This window comes from Panthera onca, chromosome B2 (genome assembly GCF_046562875.1).
Source record: "Panthera onca isolate mPanOnc1 chromosome B2, mPanOnc1 haplotype 2, whole genome shotgun sequence".
Taxonomy (NCBI): Eukaryota; Metazoa; Chordata; class Mammalia; order Carnivora; family Felidae; genus Panthera; species Panthera onca.
Window position 1 is genome coordinate 125,405,479 of NC_138343.1, and position 15,556 is coordinate 125,421,034.

A 15,556-nucleotide genomic window follows, 5' to 3' on the forward strand; every position below is an offset into this window, starting at 1 on the left:
CTTAGAATTGTTATTGCACACATAGCCTGGACCGTACAACTTAGTTTTCTGTAGTTCCGTCTCATTTTCTAATTATTTCCTGGTCCCAAGTGGGTACTGGGATTGTTGCAGGAAGAGAACCTACCTTGCATTCTTCTTATATTCTCTCTAAACTTAAAGATTTAGGGCTGGGTGCATAGGAGGTCGTGCATACAATACTCAAACGAGCAAGTTACTTCTACATTCATTCTTTCCTTTGAACTTTACCACACCCCCATAGAGTAATTGTTATTATCTCTATTTCCTAGGCCAGGAAACTAAGGTTTGGAGAGATTAAGTACTCTGCCAGAGATCATATAACTAGTAATTTGCAGTACCTGAATGTACATATTTTTTCTGAAAATGTATTTACATAATATAAATTCTGTAAATTTATTATAAATTCCATCTTAAATTTTATGTAATGAGACCTTAATTGAAAGACTGTTAAACATATATTTAACTTCCTCAAGGTAGTGGCTTCCCGTCGCTCACCTTTTTTCCTCTGGCTCTGGAACCAGAACACCTTTTGAAATGTGTAAAGCTGTAGGTCTAGAACGTAATTATTTACACACACACACACACACAAGTTTATGTGTGCATATGTAAAAAGAAATGGCACAGGAAAATTCCCAACTAATAAGCAAACACAAATTCATTTGTATTTTTGGTTAATATGTTTGTAGTAGATGTTCTGAGAATTCACAATGTTCTGGGGGCATTATTATTTATCTTAAAGGTAAGGAAGAATCAACAATTGTCTGTGGTTAAAGCAGGCAAAAATGATCTAAATAGTTGAAAGAGACTCATTTCAGTCAAAAGGTATTTATGAGCACCTGTATTTTCTGTCACGGCCAGAGAGTGGTTTTGAACACAAAATTGGGGAAGGTCAGACACCCTGGACGTTCAATCCAGAGAACCCAGTTTTATACACCAAAATGACTCAGGAGGACCTGGAGAGCTACCTAGCTTTTTCATTCTGGTCTCGTGCTGCGAATGGACAGCAACTCTGAGATTGACGGAAGACGCCTGCCTCAATGATTGTGTTATGATTCATAGATTCCTGGTACATAACGTAATTGAGTATTTTGCCTTTAGAGGCTTCCTCTTTCAGTTCTTGCTAGGCTAGAGTAAATAAACATCCTATTTATATCAACAAAGTAATAATTTAAGCAAATTAAACGTTAAAGCCTATTAAAATTGTTAAAGAACTTGAGTTTCAGTATGGGTAAGTGCAAGCACAGCAATTTAGTCTTCATTTGAGAGATTATTGAATATGATGTGCAAACATTTTATGCTACTCGTGTAATTAATGTCCTTGGCAATTTACCACACCTTTTGCTTTATTTGTGAAAATTGTAAAGGATTAACTGTACAGAGATGCTTGAAGAAGTTGACTTAATGGATCACCAAAGTAAGGGAAGAGTGGTCCAGGGAGGGGTGGGGGATAAGAGAACACTCAGAAGATCGTTAATGTAGCTACAGAGAAATCTCTATTTCTGTCTCCTGGTTTGATCTCTCCAGCCTACGCCCTATGCACTAACCTAGAATAGATCACTGTGCTGCTCTGTTAAGGATAATGTACGGACATTTAGATTGATGATTACTGCTGCATTCAAGGTTCTGTAAATAATGATAACATTACTGTCTGGCACATTATATAAGATCACCTAAATTATAAGTAGAAGATGTATCATGTCATGATCACGTCTAATATATGTAATTTACAGGCTTAATTTTCACTGTCATAAGTGTCTGTTGAAGAGGGCAAGAGAAATCACTCTTACCCAGAAAAATATGGGAAGGAAGCCTATGTCTTTTTCTAAATCTGGAGTTTAAGAATTGTGCAATCGAAAGGAAAATCCCTCTCAAGGGGAGAAACGAAATCATTTACCATCACCCCCTCCCACTAGATTTCATCAAGCACATTTGGTGAACTTAGCATGTATTGGACATGATGCTGAGCATGGCGGCCTGGTGGAAGGAGGTGGAAAAAAAGTGTTGGACATCTGCCTTGCTTTCGCTAATACCACTAACTCATTGAGGAAAGTGTGACAGTCTGCCTTTTAGTTTTGGTTAGGGAGGATCCTGAAGTGTTATTAAAAATTCTCGTATTCAGTTTTCCTTTTGTCCTCTGAGTTTTAGGCATTTTGTTGTTGTTTTTCACTGAGAGCCTATTTAGCTAATTGTACCCTTTCTCTCAGTGATGATTATTCATTTTTCAAATATTTCTTCCTCTCCCCAAACAGCTTTATCATTTCTTACCTCATCTGTCTTCCCTTTTTTATAGTTTTGCTGTTTTTCTTTACATAACAACTTTGAATTCCATCTACCAAGGTTTTTTCCATCAGTTATAATTTTGTAAGTTGGTCTACAAACCTACCACCGTCATTACCTCCTGGTGCGTGAAGTTATTTCCAGTTCATAGCTTTTCACACATCCAGAAACGGCCATCCTTTTGTTTTGTTCTTTAGTCCATTCCTCTATAGCTGTTCTTTCACAAGTGACCATTAAGCATCTAGTGTATTAGGTTGAACTTTATGAAGTTGATATTTATGTAGGTCATAAACTGCCAAATATCAGCAATTGCAAGTGGTTCAACCAAATTTGTCTTTTCAATACACATTTGTCATTAATTATATGCATATAATTGAAAAATATACAACGTTTTGTGTATATATGCATATCTATTCCTTGATTAAATGAGTAGTGCCAACCTGTATCGAATACAGAGTCCATTTAAACAGGGGACTCTTCCTGGCCTCTGTATTCTGTTCCACTGGTGTTTGCTGCTACCCAGTTGTCATGAGAGACCATGACTTTGCTTCTTCCCCTTGTATTGTTTGGGTCTTTATAGTATTTTCAATCAGTAGATTTTAGCTGATATTAGTAGATCTGCTAATATTTTAATAATATTTTAATATTAATTTATTATTTATATTTAATATTATTAATCTAATTAATTAATTAATTTAATATTTTAATAATTATTCTCCTGTTCGCCTTCTCTTAGTCTATTCTATTGGCCTTTGGATTTCCCCAACATTAATTTCAGAACGTACGTTGCGTTTTTATGTTGACTAATATCATCTTCATAGCCCAGATCTCTGTCATGTTTTCTCATTGTTCCTTGCTGACCGAAATCTTGTTCTTGATTCATGGATGCAATATCTTCTCTTACCTCTTTAAAAGTGATAATAGCTTTATTTGTTTCTTTGTTTAGTTTTCTTCTCCTTTAAAGTCTCTTTTTCCTCCCACTTCCTTCTCATCTCACTCATCCTCAATGCCTGGTCATATTTAAGAGTGATGTTTTGCCAAGATGACTGGAGGCTCTGCGTTCATGGTTGGAACTTGTCAGCTGTGGGCTTTATTGTCACCTAAACTGGCTGTCTTATCAGGCAAACTGCAACATCAGTATCTTAGTGCCTCTCCTCTTTGCTCTATCAGTTTTCCCAGAGACAAATCTTCCAATTTCCAGCTGCAAGGTTCTAAGGCTGGGCTATTAGCATCCCTCACTAAGTGGAGAGAGGAATGGAGATCTCAAATTCAGTACGTAAACCTTTCGTTAATTCCACAATATGCAGCATGCCATTTCTTTTCTCCACTAGACTTGGTGCTCCCAAAGACAGGGAATTTTTGTTTTACTGTCTCTAGAGAGTCAGCTTCCGATTCCGCTGTTGGGTGGGGTAAGGATTTTTACACAGAATGGAGGGGGGCATATGGACATCTGTTTCACAAACAGTCTTCATCAGTCATCTTTTGTTTTTGTTCGGTTCCACTTTCACCCTCACTTTTAGGGATGCAGGTGCTGAAAATATCTGAGTGTAAGGGAGGTTTTGCGAGACAAATGAAAGTTTCTCAGATTTCTCTGCTACCAGTTTAGGATTCTCTTTTTTAGTTTGCTAAGCCATTTAATACTTATTCTTCTGTTTTTCATCATCTGAAGTTTTATTGCTATTCTTTCATCCTCTGTGCTCTTTGTCTTTATAGATTTATGCCTCAAAAGATCCCTTCACCATTGTTTTATGGGGTTTATGGAAGGGCTGGATAAAAGGCACACATCCAATCCCCCATCTTTAACTGGCATTCCCTGCTGTTATCTTTTATTATTTCCTTCTTGCTTCCTTGGTTTACTTGGTCACTCCTTTACTAGCGCTTTGAGTAATCACTTACCTCGTTTATTTAAATCTTTCTTGGTTTCCAATAAATGTATTTAAAATGAAAACTCTTCTCTCAGTACTCCTTCACTTCCAGAATTTGACCTGTAAATGTTCATTGTTATTTCACTGTAGATGTTCACAATTTTTTTCTTATCTTTTTCTTCACATTACGTTTACGTTGCATTTTTGGGTGGAATGCTGTATAGTTTACAGTTACATGGGATTTTGACAGTTGTCACTTGCTATTTTTTTTTTTTTTTATTTTACTGCATCGTGATTAGATCAAAAGGTCCATATGATATTGATTTTTTTTTTTTTTTTGGAATTCATTACAGCCATTTGGTGGCCTGTTTCATGACAGGTTTTTTGGGTCGTCCATGAATATCTGGGGGAAAAATGTGTCCTCTCTGTGGAGTGAAAAGATTTCCAGAAAGTTATACATCAAATTTATTGATCCTCATCTTCTTTACTCTGTACAGCTCCTTGGTCCTCCTTCATGGTTCTTCTATCCTCCTGCAAATTTAAAAATCCCCCTTTCTTGTCTACCATCTGCAGGATTACAGAAAGAGCCAGCAACTGCTGGAAATTATAATAGTTCTCCATGCTGTGAGTTTTCTTGACCTTTCTTCCATTTCATTAATACAATGCGATTTTGGCTATTTGTATTTTTCCGTTTAGCTGTTTGCTACAGGAGGCCTCTGTTCTTTGTTTATTCCTTATATTGTCTATTCTTATGTTTTCAGAGTGCCCTCAGTTTCATGCAGAAGTAGTACCTGAGAGTTGATCCTACCGGTATTTTAGAATTAAGTTAGATTTAGAGTTCATCCTGTCCAGATGAGTCTTACATTCTAAGATCAAATAAATAATTACAGAGAGGTAGGGGTTTTAAAGAGACTCACATCAAATATTTTAATTTTATAAGTAGAAAAACTGAGGCCTAGAGAAGTTCAGTAACTTCTACACTGGTTAATCTTCAACTGGTTAATCTAAGTTCTTCTGGTTAGTTTAATTGGACTAGTAACACTTGGCTCAATTTAAAATTGAGGATAAAAAAATGTCTTCATGGACCTAATGATGAAATATGATTATATTTGACAATATTTTAAGCAGTGAGAGGGTTTTAAAAAATGTTTATTTATTTACTTTCAGAGAGAGACAGAGAGCACAAGCAGGGTGGGGGGCAAAGAGAGAAGGAGAGAGAATCCCAAGCAGGCTCTGCACCGTCAGCGCACGGCTCTGTCATACCAACCGTGAGCTCACGACTGGAGCCAAAGTCAAGAGTTGACCGCTGAACCCACTGAGCCACCCAGGTGCCCAACAATGAAAGGATTTTTTATTATAGTTCTGCTAAGTTTCACAAAAGCAGAATTCTTCTGAATGCCTGATGCATATATCAGCCAGTATTGCTGTTAATATGTATCAGGCATATTGTAAGGGTTTCCGATTTCGGGAATGATGAAATATTCTAGCTCTCTCAGAACTTCTGGTTCAGTAGAGAAGGCACAAATATAAGAGAGAAACCCAATAGAGTGGGGCAAGTACTTTAGGAGAAGAAAGCTACAGGTCAGAGATTTTTTGTAAGGGAGTGTCCACAGCACCCAGGAGGTCAAGGGAGGCTTCACAGAAGAGAGATTATATTCTCCAGCAACTCTGAGTCAACATTGAATCCCTCACTTAAAATGACTATCTCTCCTTTATTATCTGATGAACACCCCCAGGAAATTGTGAGGCTTTTGGTACTTCTAGAGAACATTGTGAGAGTGGAGGTGTAGCAGAAACTGAGGTTTCAGTGTTGAACTGTGCTTGGTTTTTAGAGAGCCTATGGATCATAGATCTTGTAGAAAATGGGAAGCCATTGGAAGGAAATATTTATGTGTGGTACTGGTGATGTCTTAAGTACATTGGGCTATTCAAGAATAGACTGGGTCCCTTTGTCTGTTGGACATTCACAGGAAGACATTTTATTATAATTAGGCTTAGGGTTGCCATTTCTTTTTATCTATGGCCATTCCTCGTCCATGTGTTCTCATTTTGCTAGTAAAGCTATAATTAGAGTGAGCTGACAAGAACCCAAGTCAGGAAGAAAATTGAGGCAGCTGATGAAGAACCTGACAGAAATTTAGGGGAGTCACTTAAATGTTCTCCAGATTTGTCAGCCTCTCAAATTTCATTCAGATTTTCCTTTATATATCATTTCTTCTCTTGTCTCCCCACTTCCTACCTCCCTCTTTCTTTTCCCTTACTCTCTGTCTTTCTCTCTGGGCCATTAGTTCCTTCCTTCCTTCCTTCCTTCCTTCCTTCCTTCCTTCCTTCCTTCCTCCCCTGCCTCTTTTTTAACTTCTTTCCTTTTCTTCAACACAGAAACTGCTTCTATATTTTTGTTCCCTTATAGAAGACCTCTTGGGATGACAATGACATATTCTATATCATTATCATTGCTTGATGGTAAACCCTGAACCATCTGGGGCTCATTTCAGGCTGTGACAGAGTCAGTATTCTAAGCATCTAGACTCAGAATTTTTCTTTTTTCTTTTTTTTTTTTTTTTGTATTTCAGTAGGTTATACCTCATGTATCCAATAGGAGGAGAAGTCAGTTTTCAAACAATAAAATCATTATCAACCCGAATAATTGCTTTTCTTAATCACTAAACAAAGTAAATTCTATAAGGAGTAAAACCTTAAAGAGCCCATGGTTTCTCATGTGGGTTCCAAATCACTTGGGGTTGCATTACACGTGTGCATCCAGAATGGCAGTCTTTGGTTTATTCAGTTATCACTCTGTATTCTTCGGTAGTTATATACAAGTGGTAGCGGTGACACGACATGATAATTCATCTGAGTTTCTATCACATTTATATTGCTTTTTGTTTTGGGTTGTTCCAAGTTTGTGTCATAGTTTTTTTTTTTTTTTTTTTAATTATAGTTTGCCTCTCTTCTTTGAATTAGTCATATACGTGTAACATTAAAGGGGCAGCAAAAATAGACAGATACTTAGTTAAGCTCTTACCGAGATCAGAAGAGATGGTCTCTGAATTCTCAGAGTTTAAAATCTCAAGACATGATATGATCAATACTTACTACAGGCAGATTATGATAATGGTCATAAAATACATATTTAAAAAATGGTCTAGAAAATCAGAGTGATAAGGACACCTGTAGCTGAGGCACATCAAGAAAGGCTTCCTGGTGGAGGCATTTAGATGACCATTGAACAATGTGTGGGAGTTCAAGGATGTAAGGTGAGGGGGATTAGGGGCAAAGCACACATATAGGGCAAAGGCCTGAGTGTCTGAAGCGTGTGACCCAATCAGGGAGGGGACATAGGTCACAGGTAGGGAAGTCCTGAGAGGTAAATCTTGCTCCTGAGAGCACAGGGGACAGAGTCAGAATGGAGACAAACTTAAGGGCAAACTGAGAGCTTATAATTTATTCTACAGGATAATGCTGGGCAATCAACGCATGCTCTGAGCCAAAGAGTAATCAGATGAGAATAATACTTTAGAAAGATAATCTGGTGAGTTGTGTAACAGGGACTGGAAGGGGAATGTGACTGGAAATTGGGGGGGGGTGGGCAGAGAGAAAACAGGTGTGATTAGGGTGGTGATAGAAAGGAGTTGGAGGGAGGTGGTCGGTTGATGGCAAGAGACTCCCCGGATTTGGCCATTGATTTGAGGAAGGAGCAAAGGAGCCGAAGTTAAAAAACAAAACAAAACAAAACAACAACAACAACAACGAAAAGGAAAGACAGACCCCTCCCTCAGTGTTTCTGCTGGGGCGTGACTGGTAGCAATGGTGGCTCCCCAGGAAGAACAAAAAAGTTTGGGGAGGAGCTTTTGGGGCAGGGGTGAGGGTTGTGGATGGCGGATACGAGGTTGTTTTACATCTAAACTAAATGCCGCATATGTCAGCTTAAACCCCTGGACAAATAAGGGATTTAACACCTGACCTTTTGTTCTTCATGCAGCCTATGGGATGGTGCTGCCTTTTGCTCACAGCCTCGATTTTATGAGCGTGTCCTCATTGAAAAGTCCCCGGGCCCCTCTGGCAGTTGTCGCGATATTAGGATCTCCCGAGCTGGAAAACAACAGCGACAGCACCGCGGCAGTAACGTGGACAGCAATCAGGACAACGGTGACCAGCAAAGCCAGCAAGGGCAGAGATTTTGCAGGCTCACGGTGCTCACCATCGCATGAAACGCTACTCATTATATTGCTTCCCGCTCGGTGACTCCGCGCCAAACTCCAGCCTGCCCAGGGTCAGGGCTTGCTGGGGTTGCCGCTGCTCCATTGTGTGTGCTGCACTGGGATCAAAGCATTCTTTCCCCTTCCTCATCTACCTCTTCTCCCTACTGCTTGTCTGCCTTCTCCTGCAGGGGGTCAGGCTGGCCACATTTGCACGTCTCAGTGCATAGCCCTTTTATACAAAGTTTTCTTTGTTAATCAGGAGAAGTAAATGCAAATCCTCTCGATGGACAATGAACTGCTTTGAGAAGAAGGTGTGACAGTGATATAATGACCTGGTGAATTTTCAGGCAAGGGGAATCAAAATATCTTGGTTTTATTTTCCAGAGATTAGTATGTGAGAGGTGTGTGTGTGTGTGTGTGTGTGCGTGTGCGTGTGCGTGTGTTTGTGGGTGGGGAGATGTGTGTCTTTTTGCCCACATTCTTGCTCTGGCAAACAATGTCCCTATGTAATAGAGTTCTTGAAATCTCTCCTTTTCCACGGTCATATTTGAATTCTCCTTCGGATTTGAGTGTCCGAGCCAGAAGATTTTGTTTTTGTTGCAACTGCGGGATATGTCATCTGTGTGCCTTCAGTCTGCTCGATGAGTCTTAATACCTCACCTCCGTGTGTCCCTCTGGAAGTCCTTGGCCAGGGTTGGGAGGGGTACACGGGCCACCTTCCTGTCATTAGTCATGAAACCAGATTGAACTGAGACATAAGCACTGCCCTCCATCATGTTTCTCTGCAAGATATTAATAAAAACACAGTGGCCGTACATTCTATTTTTCACTTTTACCTGTCACTGCTTCTTGCACCAATCAAGCAAACAGTTGGTAATCATTTACTTGAAGTACGGGTAAGTTTGAAAGCGGTGTTTTGAAGAGCCCGGCAATCTTTGGGTCTAGCTTACCCTTGAAGATCTTCTTGGGGGACATACCAGGTAGTTATTAAGCACCTAAGAAAAAGGATGGAAGATGAAGAGGTCCGTGTTATGTTTTATTTAATATTCTTTTTCTTTTGTTAGGATAGTAGAATCAAGATGAGGGTCGCTTTATTTGACCTCCTCTCCATGGGAATAATAACTATAATGGGTTTAATTAACTATGTGGTATTGACGTAATTAGTTATCCTGGTGATTACACTTCTTTAATAAAAGCACTGCGTTTGAGATGCATTGGGGTTCTGGAGTCGCACAACCCCGCACCTATACTTCATAACTGTCTAGACATTGGAACCGTGTGCATATTTTACCAACAGCCCTTGAGAGAGGTTATCGTACATGGCTTAAGGTAATTGGGAACTAATGATTTTGCCCCCTGGTTTCAGACTCACTCTGGGCAGAGAGCAGAGAAGCCGTCGGGGGAGGGGCAGCGGCTTATTTTGTGTAGACTGAAAAGGAGGGGGAAGGGCTGGGTTTTGGAAACCATATGCTCTTAGGAACTGTTTCTCTTTAAGCCAGCAATCAGTAAGACAGTAACACCAGAGGGAATTGGGGTGTTTCATCTATGGGTGGACTGTATAAATACATTGAAATAAATGTACAGAGTGTATAGGGACATATGCTCCTATTAAGAGGAATCCTGGCTACCCACATGTCTAGTAAGCAACACGCGGTCCAATTCGGTATTAAAAGTAGATCGCTGCTTGCATTTGGTCAGCAGGTGACTGGCAACGTCCCTTTCACACGGCGCAGTGGACAATGAAGTCAGACCGTATGGAGAAAAAAATAGGACAAATATAAAAGAAGAAACATATAATGCCAAAATTTCCATATGAACATGTCAATAATAATATCACAAGAAACCCCAGAGAAGAAGAGAACAAAGGCAAAAAGATTATCTAGCTGTGTCTGGGACCGTTCACAATAAAAAAAAACGTGTCCGAACCCTCTTAGCCTCCTCACTATTCAAAGTTGGGAAAAGGAGGAGGAGGGGGAGGGGGAGAGGTGGGGGTGGGGACCTTGCCACCGGTGCGGACGCAGACGGGTTAGAAACCTAGCTGAAATAGACTCTGCCGAGAAATAATAGGTTTTGAGCACCATCTCTTTTGCAGCTAGAAGTGCTATTTCTCTTCCAGTCCGGTTTATTTGACTTTTCTTTTTTCGAAGATGTGCATTCCCCCCGTCACCTCTTCCCGCAGCTCTTTCTCCTGCGGTACCGTGCCGCCTCCCCTGCGCGGCTCCCTGTCTAGAGAGCCACACGGAAATCACTGCAGGCATTTGACCGCTTCACGCCGCACGGGAAGGAACACGGGGGGTCATCATAACAGCCAAACCCATAAACAAGCACCATCGCGAAACCAAACAAATGGGAGAGAAGTGCCTCAGTGGAGGTACCTGCCAACAAGGCTTGTTCCTCTGCCACAAGGGATGCTCCAGCAAAAGCCTCCGTCCCTCATTAAATCAATAAAATCAAGTGTCCTTTATTTTAAGCTTCTGCACTGTAATCCAAGGAGAGGGGCCCAGGCTTTTCATCTCATTGTTTCAAAACAGATCGTTTGGTTGGAATTGACAAAAGGTTCATTCCTTTACCTTTGTGGAAATGTCAGTAAAAAGGCAGGTGCTGGGCATTTGGACTCTTTTGCTCAGCAGAAGAAAAAAAGGAGAGAGTGTGTGTGTGGGGAGGGAAAGGGGGGGGGGGATCCGTGACAGGCTAACTACATGTACTGAAGCTTTCTAAGACATTTTGTTTAGCTTGATATTGTGCAGCAGTGAGGAGAGAGGTGGAATCTATTGTGTGCCAGCTGCATGAATCACCGGATTGAAGTCTAACAGCCTCAGATCCTCTTTTATACAGTAGAGGGGAGATTAAAGCAGGGAGCTCATATGTCACAAAATAGAGGTACAATGCAGTTCTGGCTTGCTTAGTGCACTCAGCCAGCATTTGATCCAAATTTAGCCAAAGGGAACGAAGGAACGTGTGAGGCTATCAGCCGGGGAGGTGACAAATGTTGGGCTGTAATATCCAAAATTCCTTTTCTGTTTCCAAAATGTCATCTCTCCTCTGTCAGCTTCATTATGATTGAATCTATGTATAGTCACAGACCAACTGGAAACAAACAAAAACACTAAACCCGAGCTAAATTATTCTACACCTGCCTCTTCCTAAGCTGTGTAATTGATAGGGAGCACGGAGAAGTTTTCTCTCTAGGACTTACAAACTCATTTGTTTAACAAGTATTTGCTGAATGCTATAGTATATTCTAGAAACTGAAAGGGATACACAAGGGATCTAACACATATCTTCCTACTCTCTAAAAGCTTGTAGTCTGGATAAGAAGACAAGGCAGACAGACAGACAGACGGATAAACACACACACATATACTCTCAGGAACAAAGGCAACAGAGCATTTTGTTTAATGACTAAATATGGGAGCATGAACAAGAAGTGTTATAGGAATTCGGAAAAAGTGAATTCTGAGCTAAATGTTTTTTGAAAACAGAGTAGAGAAAAGGAACAATTTATGTTTGGAGTATCAGCTCTTGTGGATATCTTACAGGTGCTATGCCACGTAAAACAGTGTGTGGATAGAGTCGTATTATTATCACCCCCATTTAATAGAGAAAGAAACTGAAGCCCAGAGAGATAAGTAACTCGTCCAGAGTGATGTCGGAAAAGAAGAGGCAGGGCAGGATTTTAAACTTTCAGTCTATTAACTCTTCACCACATTCTCAACCTGCTTGGAAAAAGAATGGAAGGGAGATGGTCTGAAGGAGCAATCAGCCTGGCCTCCCTTCCCTTTCCCCTTGCTGAGTAATTTCTCTACGTGTCTTCACTGAAACTTCCAGGCCCTTATCCCCTTATCTGTGTCAGTTTCAAATGAATTATCACTCACTTTCTCTGTATTTAGATTTCCTTCCCTGAACAGACTTCATCATCAAATCAGTAATAAAACTTTATTTCAGAAGAAATTTTAGTGGTGGCTTGCCTAAGGCCAAATAAGTTCTTATTTGCAGACATGAGATCACGATTTGTCTTTTGAAGCCCGGTCCAATGTTCCTTCTGTTGGGTTTGCCGCATCTATCACACCCCTGCTATTTGCTTTTCTTTTTGCTTTATAGACGAAACCTCAAATGAGATGGAGGCCCATGCAGCCCTGGCCATCTGCAACGTCAAGGTCCCCAGTTACCATTGAGTGGTCACATCTGCTCACTGACAGGGCTAGTCATCTCCTTCTGAGACTCCCAGGAGCCATTGGAGAGATTCTCTCTTTCCAGGTCCTCGATGCAATTGGTAAATGATCTCATTTTACAGTTTAGTGAAAACATTGACATCATCTGACATACCACCTTTCACCTGAATAAATTCCACGTCTGCACTCCCAACTCCCCTACTGTCCTGCCCAAAGCCAGAAGAGCTGCCCCTCACTGGACTTTCCGACACTAACTGGTAGGACCGTTGAGGGTTGTTTTGGGGGGCTGGTGTCCTTCTTAGCTTTCAAGGTTCCCCCCGTTCTGTCTCAGAAGTCTGGGACCCGTGAACCACCCGACCTCCCTCAGTGAGAATCCGAACTCAGAGAAGAGCCTAAGACATGGAATTGTAAAAATCTTTAAGGCTCAATAGTATTTTTCTCAGTACATGAGTTTTTAAATTTTTATTTAATAGGATAAAGCAGCCACATATAAAGAAACACATTGATAACTCTGGGGTATCAGGCACCATGGAAAATGACTAAGGCACTTGGGGAGCAACAGTCCTAAAATCACCTCACCTCACGGGTGGGTCATTTCTTCCATTTATACATGGACAGATTGCCCTGCTTATCAGCTCAAAGCCAAATCTTCAAACTAGGGAAACTCTCCCATTCCATTTACCTCAGGATGGACCTTGTTCTTATGATTTTTCTGGCACTTTCTATGGCCTTTTGTCATCTGTACTTCTTTACTTTCTATGGCTAAGGACGTATAAGTTCATTCAACTTGATAATTCTTCCTTTGATCCTGTTGCATACTTTCACAATTTTGGTTATCTCCCCCTTTTTACTGCCCTGGCTTTCAAGTGTATCTTCTATATATCCCCTGCCACTGTTTCTCAGTGACTACTCATGTTTTAGAAGATTGATTAACCTCAAATTGACAGTTTCTTCTAACAATCTTCTAACAATCTTGTCTTCTAGAATAATCACTCTCAACCCCTCAGACCCTCAATTTCTTTTAGAACAAATGCTTGTAATGCTGCTGTAAGTCTTGAAGTAAAATGCATTGACAATATAACTTTCCTACTCATGTAATTTTAATAATTCAACATAATGCCTTAACTGTATATAAATAAGAATTAAAGGAAAGTAATTTATAATAAAATAATATACATCAGTATAGCAATCCCCATCAAAATAACACCAGCATTCTTCACGGAGCTAGAACAAACAATCCTAAAATTTGTATGGAATCAGAAAAGACCCTGATTAGCCAAAGCAATCTTGAAAAAAAAAAAAAAAAAAAACAACAAAGTGGGAGGCATCACAATCCCAGACTTCAAGATGTATTACAAAGCTCTAATCATCAAGATAGTATGGTACTGGCACAAAAACAGACACCCAGATCAATGGAATAGAGTAGAAAACTCAGAAATGGACCCACGAATGTTTGGCCAACTAATCTTTGACAAAGCAGGAAAGAATATCCAAAGGAATAAAGACAGTCTCTTCAGCAAGTGGTGCTGGGAAAACTGGACCACTTTCTTACACCATACACAAAAATAAGCTCAAAATGGATGAAAGACCTAAATGTAAGATGGGAAGCCATCAGAATCCTAGAGGAGAAAGCAGGAAAAACCCCTTTGACCTTGGCCGCAGCAACTTCTTACTCAACACGTCTCCAGAAGCAAGGGAAACAAAAGCAAAATGAACTATTGGGACCTCATCAAAATAAAAAAGCTTCTGCACAGCGAAAAAAACAATCAGCAAAACCAAAAGGTAACCAATGGAATGGAAGAAGATATTTGCAAATGACATATCAGATAAAGGGTTAGTATCCGAAACCTATAAAGAACTTATCAGACTCAACACCCAGAAAAACAAATAATCCAGCAAAGAAATGGGCAAAAGACATGAACAGACACTTCTCCAAAGAAGACATCCAGATGGCCAACCGACACATGAAAAAATGCTCAACATCACTCATCATCAGGGAAATACAAATCAAAACCACAATGGGATACCACCTCACACCTGTCAGAATGGCAAACATGAACAACTCAGGCAACAACAGATGTTGGCGAGGATGCAGAGAAAGAGGATCTCTTTCTCACCCCTGTTGGGAATGCAAGCTGGTGTAGCCACTCTGGAAAACAGTATGGAGGTTCCTCAAAAAATTAAAAATAGAATGACTCTACGACCCAGCAATTGCACTACTAGGTATTTATCTAAGGGATACAGGTGTGCTGTTTTGAAAGGGCACATGCACCCCAATGTTTATAGCAGCACTATTGACAATAGCCAAAGTATGGAAAAAGCCGAAATGTCCATTGATGGATGAATGGATAAAGAAGGTGTGGTATATATATATATATATATATATATATATATATATATACATACACACAATGGAGTATTACATTACTCGGGAATCAAAAAGAATGAAATCTTGCCATTTGCAACCATGTGGATGGAACTAGGGGGTATTATGCTAAGCGAAATTTGTCAGTTAGAGAAAGAAAAATATCATATGACTTCACTTACAGGAGGACCTGAAGATACAAAACAGATGAACATAAGGGAAGGGAAGCAAAAATAATATAAATACAGGGAGGGGGTCAAAACATAAGAGACTCTTAAATATAGAGAACAAACAGAAGGTTGCTGGAGGGATTGTGGGAGGGGAGATGGGCTAAATGGGTAAGGGGCATCAAGGAATCTACTCCTGAAATCATGGTTGCACTATATGCTAACTAACTTGGATGCGAATTAAAAGATAAATGAATAAATTAATTAAAAATATGCATCAATATATAGAAACACCATTAATACAATAGATACAAATTCAGATTGATATAAATGTGAATCAAATATCATTAGCAGCACTACCATGAAAACTACGATTCCCGGGGCACCTTTGTGGCTCAGTAGGTTAAGCAAACAACTCTTGATTTTGACTCACGTCATGGTCTCAGAGTTTGTGAGACTGAGCCCCACATCAGGCTCTGCGATGATGGTA

General features: G+C 40.1%; 1 long non-coding RNA gene across 1 annotated transcript in view; it reads left to right on the forward strand.

Annotated features, from left to right (window-relative positions):
* LOC132667708 (uncharacterized) overlaps positions 1–10,271 on the forward strand; it is a 29,061-nt gene extending 18,790 nt beyond the window's left edge. The window contains exon 4 of the long non-coding RNA XR_009605317.2: positions 8,143–10,271. This is a non-coding gene — a long non-coding RNA (uncharacterized LOC132667708). The remainder of the gene's footprint in view (positions 1–8,142) is intronic.
* The last annotated feature ends 5,285 nt before the right edge of the window (positions 10,272–15,556 follow it).